This window comes from Myxocyprinus asiaticus, chromosome 28 (assembly GCF_019703515.2).
Source record: "Myxocyprinus asiaticus isolate MX2 ecotype Aquarium Trade chromosome 28, UBuf_Myxa_2, whole genome shotgun sequence".
In the NCBI taxonomy this organism is placed as follows: domain Eukaryota; kingdom Metazoa; phylum Chordata; class Actinopteri; order Cypriniformes; family Catostomidae; genus Myxocyprinus; species Myxocyprinus asiaticus.
In genome coordinates this window covers 14,047,387-14,059,440 of record NC_059371.1, presented here as the reverse complement: position 1 = coordinate 14,059,440, position 12,054 = coordinate 14,047,387, and the positions used below count along the sequence as shown (strand labels likewise).

Below are 12,054 nucleotides of genomic sequence, written 5' to 3'. Positions count from 1 at the left end.
CATATTACTGCACAGCACCCACAGAATAACGTTCTGCTATTATTTACATATACATTCACTTAATAAATTTGCTTTAACGTTTTTCATTAAAATGAATCATGGGTCCATATATGACTCACAATAATATGTACCTTTTCATAATATAGCATGGCCTCTCATACTTTTTTGCTTAAAACAAATCATATAGGATTACTTCACTGATAGTAAAACAAATTCCAAATCCATGTAACTGCAATCATGTTTATCTTCATGTAAAAAAAAAACAACAACAACAACAGATACAGTGAATAATTGTAAATTACTCTGCTAAATAAATCCAATTTTCCCCTCCTATCATATGTGGGCTGACAGAATGGAAGAGTTTAATGGTAGAACAGCTTTTAATTGCACTAAACTTCATTAAAATCAATAGACTTGTGCTAAAAGAAAATGGAAATATTGATTTAGCAGTGCATCGACCAACTTTGTGCTCGAATTTGTGTGTGGACATTTTGAGACTATTCTAACAAGTTTTGATTCACAAATACAGTACTTTTTTTTTTTTTTTTACAGTAAGTACATCCTCTTTAGCCAATCAGAATTAATTTTGAGATAATTCTGACTCCATACACTACTGCAGAAAAAATAAAGTATATCCATTGTTGCATAATTCTGAGCAGCTAACATGTTGTAATTCTCATCCAAGTAGTTTGCTGTCATTTGATTCCTGCATTGCTTATCAGCTACCTCAATTTCAACACCATGAAACCTAATGAGGGTACAGAAATCAGAGAACAAGCACACACTCGAAGGAGAATAGAAAGAGAGACACAGTGGTCTATTGAGCCGTGCCCTGATCTTGTGCCTGCTTGACTTGCTCTTATGAAATACACTCTTCCTCAAACACAGGATGTAAGTAACCTCATGATGTCATGGAACTGATAAGCATGAATGAATAACCAGCTTCACTGTATTAATAAAGTCCATCCTAAGGAACAATCGAAAACTCCTCTTGTTTTATTTCTCTCTCTTTTCGCTCGTTTCACCTGAATTATGAATACACGAGTTAATGGAGTGTGTGAAATTGAGAGACTCTCTGAGTCACGCTCCACTTCACACACTTTGTTCCCCAAAAACAAATTACATTGATGAGCAGGGCCTGTTGCATAAGAGACACTCAGCCTAGATACGGGACACTCTGAGCTTAGAAGTCTTAGTGAGTCTACATACAGAGACAGAGACAGAGAGAGAGAGAGAGAGAGAGAGAGAGAGAGAGAGAGATAATTCTCTCTCTCTGTTTATACAGGAGGATAGTCAAGGCCTCTTGTGTTTAGATTATTGAGACTACAACTAACACCTTCAATACAGCAGACTCTTTTCTCTCCTAGCAGGTGTGAATGTGAGCATGAATCAAATAGAATTCTGTAATGCCGGTGATGCAGTCAGACAAAAGAGCAGGGAATTCTAAAGAATCACTGATCAAGTAGCATCATTCAGATTTGCTGAATCAAACCAACAAGGTGTGGCAATGTGAAAACAATGCATAGCATACAACTGTTTTGAAACATTTATCATTGCATTATGCATTCTGATTCACATACTTTTTTTATGGTAGCCAGTATAAAGTGCAGCCTATACTGCACAGTATTCAGTAAGCAGTAGGCTAGCACTCCATTATGAACATAACCAGAGAGAGAGAGAGGCCGTAGTAAATTCATTTTCGCAGTGTGTTTTTTTCTCTCAATTCCCAGACAGTAGGGACATGAGTGCACCAACCGCTCCAGACTATAATGGGTTCCCATGATGACGGCTTTTGTGAGCAGTTCCCCTGTAGAGTTCAATGGAACAAATTGATGAATAAAAGGGGGGAGGAAGTTAGGAGAGGAAAACAGGAAATCACAACCTTTCAAATGCTTCTGACATTAGCAGGCCTCTCTCATCTTACACAAACAGGCAAAACAACTGCAGAAGATGACCACATTCCCCTCTCTTTCTCTCCTATTAATTGCACTGAAACATTAGGAAGCTAAGTGCCAGAATATTTGCATAATATGTTTCATAAAGGATTTGTATAGCAACTGAGTGCCTGCATGTGCAACAAATTAAGCAGCAAAGATCCCACACACGTTTACACCTCTGCACAGCCTCCACTCTGCACACGGTTTGGAAATGAGATATTCTGGCTCTTTGATCCACAACAACAGTATGTTAATTAGTTTACAGCAACATGATGGCAGTGATAAACAACATGCCTTACACAAAGAGCTGAAATGACTGCTGATTCTTCCCCCAAAAACCCTTCACCCCTCTAAGCAAACATACATTTCCATTCTCCTTTTCATCCAAGAGCCTTATTGGACAGTTTTTCTGTCCATATGAATTCAGATGAATTCTCATTGGCCATAATCCAATCTACTTTTGCTCATCTCCCAACACCCATACACTGATTTGATATAGTGGCAAGTATTAAAGGGGCCATATTCTGCACTTTTGTAGCATTTCAGTTTCTTCTTGAAACCCACTTACAATTAAAGTTTTTTTGCATCATAAGATATGCTTCATTCAAAATTTAGTTTAACATGACTATTTTCCATCCCCTATCTGACACTTAAAGGCCATTCACACAGGATGCATTCTTACGTTCTTCGACCACTGAAACTTGTCAAATTTTTTCAGCACCTCACACTATGAATGCTGCGTTTTTAATGTCGTTTCTAGTAAAAAGAACTTGTAAAAATGCGTCTTGATACCTGTGCTCTGTTCAATTTGGCTGCAATGCATCTAGCAGTTTTCAAACGCCATGTTAACAGCACCTTAGAGTTACTTTTTGATACTGTACCTATAAGACTTTGTTTGTAAATTACTTCTGTTATAATTGAATAACCTCCAGCATAGTTTAAAGTTGCAGTATGTCAACATTACACATCAAACCCTTAATTGAAAAGAAAATCCTCTTTTACAAGATATGTCCCCTTTAATAAATTCAAAATATGCACATGCACTCAAATTAAAGTGCATGCAGGTTCTGTGCCTACCTTGTAAATCATCAGCAAATCATTGTGAGAAAAACATAATGTGAACAAACCCCATGTTTCCCATTTTGGGCTCTCTCTGTGCATTGATATTCATTGTTTTGGCAGGGTTTGCCTCCAGCTTTCTCGCACTCATGAATGACATATGCTTCTGTCCACGCATAAGCAGGACAGTTCTTTTTCATGCTTATCAGACTCGAGTGTTAATTAGAGCTGGAAAACACTTTTATAATTACATGTAAAGGCTTGAGGCCTTGAGGGAAGAGCAGATATGAGTATGTGTGGGATATGGAGAAAAAGTGAGAGGTGATTGTTGGATACTGTTCACTGAAAATGGGAGGTACAATAAAACAAGAAAGTGATTGTACAAATGAAAGAAACGTCTAAATATGACCATATTATGCAAGATTCTAGCAACCAGCAGTGTTTCTATACCCCCTCAGACCCCAAAGCAAATCTACTGGTTGAAAGAACTTTTAATGTGTCCTTTATTCAGTTCCTGTTATAGAAATCCTATACAAAATTAGCAGTAAAGCAGATAACTGGGAAGGCTATTTTGATTATCTAGAACAACATAAACGCAATAATACAATACAATACAATTTTGAACAGGCATTACAAACAGCTACTTCTTGGAGGATTCTGTGGGAGAAAATCGTTTTTTTTGCACGATCTGTTGTATAGAAAATGAAGCAGCAATTTGCTTAGAAGTCTTGATAAGTAACTGCCTTGTGTTTTTTGACCTACACAGGTCAAATAAGGGTTGTATGGAATGAGGAACATTGTGTCTTTGCACCTCCCTCTACATAAACAGATAATTAATGGAGATGGTGGAGTGTATGAAAAGGTCTGTTTTGCCTCTTTCTTTTCTTCTGGCTTGAGAGAGGTTAATCCCTGAGCTTCTGTAGAGTGTCCATTGTGTGCATGCTCTTCACATAAAACCTTTGGCGCCATACAAGCAGAGGACACCTCCCTCTTTTTCTTTCATCCCTCCATCTTTCCATCCTTTTTCCTCTATAAGTGCAAACCAATGCCACTATCCTCGTCTGTCAAAATGTGAATTGTTCCACAATTCATATACAAAAATGAAAGCATTTATTAAAACTATTCAACCTCAATGCTGACCTGTTTAAATGAATAAAACATGAATATAACAGGATCTAAGCAGTCATTGGCAGTAACTTCGCTACAAATAGCGAAGCTATTTGCTTAACTATATTTCTCAGTAGCGAGGTGGTAGCTTCGCTAGTTTTTAAATCAAGTTGCTTTTCGGTAGCAAAGCTATATTTTTAATTAGGTAGCAGCGTAGTGTTGACAAAAGCTACACAGCTACATCACGCCATGTACACAGTGATTATTGTTGGCAGTATTAAATCAGAAATAAAGATGTCTGATTCACAAAAGAATCGTTCATTTGAGTCAGATCTTTACAGTGAATTGGTCACATGTGATAGCAAAGTGGTCTGAATTGGTTTGTGCGCTGCTGAATCATTTGGAGGGTCGCCAACACACTAATGGAATACTTCACAACATGGAAAATAAAGATAATGCTTGTTGCAGTGGATATTTATCTACAGTCAATGGAAACCAAACCTGCTAATGTGTCATATCGTTTGCCAGTGATGAAGGACTTTATTAAGTTCAACACATGTGCAGCTTGTGAACTGCTTCTGCAGGACATTTTCCAACCACAAACATATTAAAACACTTTGTAGCCTACATGGAAATGCATTAAAAAATACCATTGCATTACCATGTTTTTTTGCACATTTACCATTACCTAAGAGCACCATGTCAATACAATGGTCTAACAATATGGTAATCATATATCAAAGTACAATGGCAGTACCATTGTATTCTTTGAATTACCTTAAAGCACCACGTAAATTCAGTAGTATATGATTATGGTAACCATATATCAAAATACCGTATTAGCATGGTATTCTTTGAACTACTTTGAAGCATCATGTATATACACTAATGGCTATATGAATATGGTAACCATACTGTATATCAAAATGCCATGGTAGTACCATCTGATACCATCAGTAGTGGAGTGTTTTTGCCCAGATGTGCCCCCACACACAAGGAATTTGGCCTCTGAACAGAAGTTTCAGTAAATGCAGAAATACAACAGCTAGACACAGAATTCTGTTAAAAATATGTTCAAGTGGGTTTGTACAGGTAGTAGTATAAATATGAAAAATACAATGTGAAAATTGTGGTTTAACATAATAAAAATGAATTTACATGTTGTTTTTACATGCACATCCATTCAATATTGCACCATGTATACTTGTATACTGTATTGTAGTATACTGTACCATGGCTTTGATAAACTTTATGTGAATTCGTTTGTGACGAGGAGGAGGGTGGGACGGGCCATGACTACGCAAGCCCGGCCATCAATTGGGCTAATCAGCCGAGGAGAAGGATACGTGCAGCGGGTTGCAGCAGTTCGGGAGAGAGAGAGCCACACGCAGCTACCATGTGTGCATTTGTGTTAAGTGTCTTTTTGTTTCATTAAATATTATTTTGACTGTTCAGCCAGTTCCCACCTCCTCTTTGCCCATCTTTAGCTTTGTTACAATGCTTTATAGATGCATTAGTTTGTCTGACAGTATGCTTCATGCATCTGGTTGAAAAAATTGAAGTAGCTTAAATGTAGCAAGCTACTTCTGGCGTGTAGCTTGTTGTGTAACTTGCTACTTTTTCTGAACTGTTGCTTTCATCTTAGCTTAACTAATTTTTCCGTAGTATAGTTAACAACTTAGCTAGCTACATTTAGTAAGTAGCTTGCCCAACACTGGTTCTAATGGCACTTTTCCACTGCACGTTACAGTTCGACTCGACTCGACTCTGCTCGCATTACTTTTCTGAGCTTGCTTTTCCACTGCAGTTTAGTGCCGCCTCAACGTGGGTGGGATTATAGGCTGATCGTCATAGCTGCACCGCCTCTACTGCCGTGACATCATCTTAAGTGCTACACAAACATTACTGACCATAAACAATAACATGACAGTTAGCTGTTAGCTACTAGTTCATTGTGCTGTATAAAGCAGTTGTTGCATGGTGATTTTACACGAGTGTAACAGTTAAATTGGCCTGTTTGTTTTAGAAGCAAGCTTTCCAGTAGCTGGTCAACTAAATAAAGTGAAGCTTTCAAGCAGAATATAGAGTTAACGTAACAAAATGTACAATCCTCCATCGTAAACTCCAACTCCTCCCATTGCTCTCCGGTCTATTGCCATAGATAGCGTCCAATTGGTCGTACCACTTCCACTTTCTTCTGTTTGAACCACTCTGGCTGTTGTTGTCCTTGATGGTTCTGTAGTCACTTTTAAGTTTTTTTAACTTTTCCCTACACTGTTGGTAGGTCCGGTGGTAGCCGTGTGCAGCCAACAGATGAGACACTTCCTGAAAAACTTTTTTGTTTTGTGTCGTTTCGTTCGTCGCTAAGGAGAGGAACATCTGCACCTTGTTTATTGACCACAGCGTAGTTTTGCGCACAGCCATTTCTTTTTACAATTCGAAAGTCGCATGAACAAATGATACTGCTATTGCTGTTGCTAACTTTAAAACTAGCGGGTTGATGTCCCGTGTCGCAAATCCAGTGAAGCTGGTAGTAACGATTCTCTCTGACCAATCAGTATTGGCTCGGTTTGCTTGGAACCTCGACCAAGGTGGTACTAAAAAAAGTATCAGGCACCAGGTACTATCCAGAGTGGAAAACCCCCAAAAAGTGAGCAGAGTCGAGTCAAGTCGAGCTGTACCGTGCAGTGGAAAAGCCCCATAAGACTGAGAAATGTTGATAACATGCAGTCACTTGAAACAGTGCGTGCAGTGTGCCATTTGTTAAAGTTCAAAAGCTTAATGACTAAGAAACAAAGAGGAAAGTGAGGTGAATCACAACTGTAATGAGCATGAGGTAATGGCTCCCAGGTGTAGTCCAATCAAATCTAACTATAGCAGTCTGTTCCACATTAACACCACTAACACAGCTATCAAAAGCAGTCACGGTTTGTTGTACTTTTTCATTTACTGCATGAAAGACAGACTGCGACATCATAGTGGGAGCAAAATGTCTACAGGAGAAGCTAACTGACTGCATCCGACTCCCCACTGCCACATAAACTGCTCTTTGTCTTTGTATTGTGTTGTCCCCTTTTAGTGGAATTCAATCAGGGAGCCCATGCGCTCATTAAAGAGAATAGTAAGCACTTGACGCTCATTACTGTGTTGGGTTGTGAGCCGTATGCGCCCTGACGGCTGAAAAACACTCCAAACATTCCACTCGTTGTTCACTTTGTACTCTCATTCGTACTAAGGACGACATTTGACATTCAGAGCAGATTGGGGGCCAAATTTGGATTTTGGAATCTGTGAAAAAGATTGAAATGGTGAGCGAGAACCTTCATGCCTAACAAAGAATGAAGACCTATTGCAATCGCAATACACTTAACACAAAGAATCACAGTATTATCATATCGCAACCCTGATATCAATATAATATTGAATCGGCAGGTCTCTGCAGATTCCCAATCCTAAGTATGGTGGTTTGTTGATTTCAGAAGGGTCTATTCTTAACTTCACTATTCTCATGACAACCTTCTCAGTCTACATTACTCCTGAACTAGTACATACACCACATACTCAATTTTATTTTATTTCCATTTTGCTGCAAAATACATCAGGAGAGCCTCTCAATCGCTGGGAGGCTACGGAACAAATCTGAGCAAGCAGACGAGAGAGAGAGAGTGATTGAATGTGAGTGAAAGACTGAAAATAATTTGATGGACAAGTATTACACATGACAGCACTCTTATATCAAAGGAGACGGTAGTGTGCATATATATAATTTTTTCTGTGGTTCACTAACTCAAGAACTCAAATTAGATCACGGATGCAAAGAAGTCATTGATCGTTACATGGACACTGAGAGGTCTACAGAGTTGGTGATGGGTAAAGACAGACAGAGAGGAGAAGTGAAAAATGGGGTCATGCTTAAAAACATCAAGAGACTATTCACATTAGAATAAACTGATCAATCATTTGTGAATCCTCATTTATGACCTAATTTGCAGAAAGAAATGCTTTAGACAATGTTCCAGCAAGCCACTGAAAATCATTATTATATTACTGTAATGGTCAAAGATTTAGATCATTATGGAACAACGATCACCAATCTACAGTGCATCCATGTCAATATCGGATAAAAATGTAAACTGGATTATTTGGCCGAGTGCGGTATAATTAGATTGTGGTGTTTAATAACTTTTTAATCATTCTCCTTAATCTATTAATGAAAATATTAGTCTTAAGTACATTAGAAAACACACATACACCATTTTGACACAGTATTGACTGGATGTGGTTCCAAATACTACTTAGCTGCTACGTTTAACAGATCCAAGTATACATTTAGAACCATTTCTAGTAGCACTTTGTAATAAGGTTACATTTGTTAACATTAGTTAAATGCATTAGGTACTAGTGATCGACTGATGTGGGATTTTTAATGGCCGATGCCGATATCCAGAGAGCAGGGTGGCCGATAGGCCGATACAATGCTGATACATCACACAATATAATATAGTAAATAACAAACATAAAATTGCAAAATTCTGGCTGATGGAATACGCACTTCAGAGGAAGATATTAGATGAGCGCTCGATGGGAAGAAAATGCTGGATTTTTACGAGGTTCGTGAATTACATCTTTTTAAACGAGATATCTGCATATTTGCAGATGGTATATTATACAAGTTTTATTGATATTTTCCTTTTATCATTAGAAAAGTTACAGGGAACTTCTGAGGAGAGGCTGATGATGCTCCACAGGATGCTGGTTCTGCTGAAGTTGTGTGAGGTAGGTTTATTATATCTGTTTAAATGAAATATGCACATATTTGCACACGGTATATGATATTAGTTTTACTGATATCGTCATGGTTACTGGTGTAACCTCTGTTCCCTGATGGAGGGAACGAGACGTTGGTGTCGATGTAGTGACACTAGGGGTCACTCTTGGGAGCCCGAGACACCTCTGGTCTTTGAAAAAAGGCCAATGAAAATTGGCGAGTGGTATTTGCATGCCACACCCCCGAACATACGGGTATAAAAGGAGCTGGTATGCAACCACTCATTCAGGTTTTACGCTGAGGAGCCGATATAAGGTCCAGCCATTTCAGCGGGTAGTTCAGCGTTGTGGCAGGAGGGACCAACGTCTCGTTCCCTCCATCAGGGAACGGAGGTTACACCAGTAACCATGACGTTCCCTATCTGTCACTCACTCGAAGTTGGTGTCGATGTAGTGACACTAGGGGTCCCTATACAAAACGCCACAAAGCTGAACTGTGTTACGTGAACTGGCGGTGTGTGGTGGGCAGACTTGCTGTGTGCCTCATAGCCAGCGCACCAGGTCGACACGTAACCTCCCCCAACACAGTTATGAGTGTCAAACGGCTCTTTTTGGGGACAAGTCGACTACCCAGAGATAGAGACAGGCTTAACGCAGTCGTGGCCTCTTTCCCCTTCTCTTTTTCCACTCCCTAAAAAAGAAGGGGGATTATCTGACTGGGCCGCCAGGTCTAGTCGGGGGGTGTCCCTCCCAAGGGGAGGACACTGCGGAGACCACACCTCGCCCCAAGAGAGGGGGGGATATTTAAGTGGAAGAATACATCACATGGTCTTTCCAACCATGTGGAGAGCCTTCAAGGTAGATCCTGCCCAATGGGGGAGGAGTTACTACAACATGGAGACTGAGGGGCTCTGCCTAAGGAAGACGCAGTTTGCCAGTAGGGAAACGAACTAGCGGAAGATATAGATCGCATGGGGTTAGCCTTACAGGGAACCGCCACATGCGGAGCACCTACCCCAGAACCGGGCTCTTAGTTAGCGCATGTACTGGGCCGGCAGCGAGTCTCTCCGAAAACTCGACTGCCACAGGGCTCGGAGGAAGTCAACCAGGGAACAACTTTTGTGAACACTACTGGGAATTAACAGCGCACGTCTTCAGCTCAAAAGGAGGTGGAAGGCGCTATGTGCAAGCGATACACCCGGCCGGCTATCCCGGGCTTATCCGCTTGTGTTGCGTGCCACTACCTGGGACGAAACCGGTTCCACCCGGAGGTTGTAGAACCTTGCAAAGGTGTTGGGTGTTGCCCAGCCCGCTGCTCTGCAATGTCTATTAGAGAGGCACCTCTGGCCAGGGCCCAAGAAGCCGCTACACCACGGGTAGAATGGGCTCGTAGCCCTACAGGGGGCGGCATGTTTTGGGCGAGACATGCCATAGTTATGGCGTCAATGAGCCAGTGGGCGATCCTCTGCTTGGAGACAGCGTTTCCTTTCCGCTGTACACCAAAGCAGACAAAGAGCTGCTCAGAGATTCTAAAGCTCTGCGTGCGATCCAAATAGATGCGTAAAGCGTGCACCGGACACAGCGACGACAGGGCTGGGTCTGCCTCCTCCTGGGGCAGCGCTTGCAGGTTCACCACCTGGACCCTAAAAGGAGTGTTGGGAACATTGGCCACATAGCCCGGTCGGGGGTCTCAGGATCATGTGAGAATAGCCCGGACCGAACTCCAGGCACATTTCGCTGACAGAGAACGCATGCAGGTCACCTACCCTCTTGATGGAAGTGAGCGCAGTCAGGAGGGCAGTCTTCAAGGAGAGTGCCTTAAGCCCGGCTGACTGCAAAACTCAAAGGGGGCTCTCTGTAGACCCTGAAAAACTACAGAGGTCCGATGAGGGAACAAGGCGCGGCCTGGAGGGATTCAGCCTCCTGGCGCCTCTTAGGAACCTGATGATCAGATCATGCTTCCCTAAAGACTACACGTCGACTGCGTCATGGTGTGCTGCTATGGCAGCAACGTACACCTTCAAGGTGGAAGGGGACAGCCTCCCTTCCAACCTCTCTTGCAGGAAGGAAAGCACTGATCTGACTGCGCACCTCTGGGGGTCTTCCTGATGGGAAGAACACCACTTAGCGAACAGACACCACTTAAAGGCATACAGGCGCCTCGTAGAGGGAGCCCTAGCCTGAGTGAACGTGTCTACCACTGCAGGTGGGAGACAGCTTAGGTCTTCCGCGTCCCGTCCAGGGGCCAGACATGGAGATTCCAGAGGTCTGGGCGCGGGTTCCCGATGGTGCCCCTTCCCTGAGAAAGAAGGTCCTTCCTCAGGGGAATTTGCCCGGGGGGAGCTGTCACGATGAGCGTGAGGTCCGAGCACCACGTCTGGGCGGGCCAGTAGGGTGCTTACCAGGACGACCTTCTCCTCGTCCTCCCTGACCTTGCACAGGGTCTGTGCGAACAGGCTCACTGGGGAAAACGCATATTTGCGAATGCCAGGGGACCAGCTGTGTGCCAGCGCGTCTATGCCGAGGAAGGCCTCGGTGAGGGCGTACCAGAGCGGGCAGTGGGAGGATTCTTGGGAGGCGAACAGGTGCACCTGTGCCTGACTGAATCGACTCCAAATCAGCTGGACCACCTGAAGGTGGAGTCTCCACTCTCCCTTGAGGGTAACCTGTTGTTACGGCGCGTCCACCGAAGTGTTGAGGTTGCCCGGGATGTGAGTGGCTTGCAGCGACTTGGTGCTGCTAACTCCGTTGGAGGAGACGGCAGGCGAGTTATGACATACAGCGGGAGCGCAGACCGCCTTGGCGGTTGACATATGCTACCGCTGCCGTGCTGTCTGTCCGAACTAGCACGTGCTTGCCCTGGATCAACGGCCGGAACCTCCGCAGGGCGAGCAGAATTGCCAGTAACTCGAGGCAGTTGATGTGCCAACGCAGCCACGGATCCGTCTAGAGGCCGGCGGCTGCATGCCCGTTGCCAACAGCGCCCCAGCCCATTTTTGAGGCGTCTGTCGTGACCACGACGCGCCTGGAGACCAGTTCTAGCGGAACACCTGCTCGTGGAAACGAGAGGTCGGTCCAAGGGCTGAAAAGACGGTGACAGACCGACGTAATGGCCACGCGGTGTGTCCCGTGGCGCCATGCCCGTCTCGGGACTCGAGTCTGGAGCCAGTGCTGAAGCGGCCTC

The 12,054-nt window shown here is 43.0% G+C and overlaps 1 protein-coding gene across 2 annotated transcripts in view; it reads right to left on the bottom strand.

Moving 5' to 3' along the window:
* Positions 1-12,054, bottom strand: part of LOC127419101 (protein SOGA1-like) — an 86,290-nt gene that overhangs the window by 30,798 nt on the left and 43,438 nt on the right. The gene's annotated exons all lie outside the window — the stretch shown is intronic.